We start from the raw sequence: 1,849 nt of genomic DNA on the forward strand, positions 1-1,849 counted from the left end.
CACACACATCTGCTGGCGGAGACACACACACCGGCGGGCAAGCTCATGCACATACACTAGCACGCACACACACACGCACGTGAACGTGTGATAAATGCCTGAATGCTTGCAGGCACACCCACACACACACACACACACTAATGCACAGCGTGACCAAAATCTGTCTACCCAAATATGTATGAATATTGTGTAACGGGGTTGTCTGTCTTGTTCGTCTGATTGTTCCTACTGACAAATAAGCAGAAAAGCTTTGCCAGATACACAAGCCCAAATTCACACACATACCTATCCCCTCTATTTGATATATAAAATATAGAGTTGTGGATATGGCAATATAAACAACAATGACTGTCATTGTGATTATATTCAGTTTAATCTAATTCTCCAGGAAACATGAAGAAAAACATAACTGGAGTTTAGATGTAATCTCATTCAGGGAGTAAATTGGTCCTCAGGATTGGAGACGGTATCTCTCCTTGACCTCTGCTGCAAAACAGCTGCGAACCCAATGATAACGTTATTTGTACATTATACTCAACCTAACTGCTTTATTCTACTGACTAACTGTGGGCAGAATGAGAACCATAAAGATTCAGATGGACCTTAGCGAACTCTCAGTTCCTGGCGGGAATGTTTTCATGGCTTCATGGTTTATTGTGATGATTAATCTGTGTGTGTGTCTGTGTGTGTGTGTGTGGGTGAGTGTGTGTGTGTGTGCGTGTACCCATTGTCATACTTGAATAAAAGTAACGATACCTTTAAATGACTCAAGTAAAAGTGAAAGTCACCCAGTAAAATACTACTTCTGTAAAAGTCTAAAAGTATTTGGTTTTAAATATAATTAAGTATCAAAAGTAAATATAATTGCTAAAATATACTTACTTAATTAAAGGTGGCATTTTGTAAACTTACAGATCGCCAGGGGCACACTCCAACACTCAGACATCATTTACAAAAGAAGCATTTGTGTTCAGTGATAAGAGGCAGTAGGGATGAACAGCGATGTTCTCTTAAGTGTGTGAACTGGACCATTTCCCTGTCCTGCTAAGCATTCAAAATGTAGCAAGTCATTGTGGGTGTCAGGAAAATTCAAAGGTCAAAGGTACATTATTTTCTTTAGGAATGTAGTGAAGTAAAAGTAAAAGTAGTCAAAAAACATACACTGAACTAAAATATAAACACAACGCGTAAAGTGTTGGTCTCATGAAATAAAAGATCCCAGAAATGTTCCATTTGCACAAAAAGCTTGTTTTTCTAAAATGTTGCGCATGAATTAGTTTACATACAGGGATGTGAGCATTTCTCCTTTGCCAAGGTAATTCATCCACCTGACAGGTGTGGCATAGCAAGAAGCTGATTAAACAGCGTGATCATTACATAGGTGCACCTTGTGCTGGGGACAATAAAAGGCCACTCTAAAATGTGCAGTTGTGTCACACAACACAATGCCACAGATGTCTCAAGTTTCGAAGGAGCATGCAATTGGCATGCTGATTGCAGAAATGTCCATCAGAGCTGTTGCCATATGATTTAATTGTTAATTTCTCTACCATAAGCCACCTCCAATGTTGTTTTAGAGAATTTGGCAGTACATCCAACCGGCCTGAAAAGCAGACCACGTGTAACCACGCCAGCCCAGGACCTCCACATCCGGATTCTTCACCTGCGGGATCATTTGAGACCAGCCACCCGGACAGCTGATGAAGCTGTGGGTTTGCACCACAGAATAATTTCTGTACAAACTGTCAGAAACCGTCTCAGGGAAGCTCACCTGCGTGCTTGTCGTCCTCACCAGGGTCTTGACCTGACTGCAGTTTGGGTTCTGACTGCAGTTTGGTGTCGTAACCGA

The sequence above is a fragment of the Oncorhynchus gorbuscha genome, linkage group LG14, assembly GCF_021184085.1.
Source record: "Oncorhynchus gorbuscha isolate QuinsamMale2020 ecotype Even-year linkage group LG14, OgorEven_v1.0, whole genome shotgun sequence".
NCBI classification, from domain to species: domain Eukaryota; kingdom Metazoa; phylum Chordata; class Actinopteri; order Salmoniformes; family Salmonidae; genus Oncorhynchus; species Oncorhynchus gorbuscha.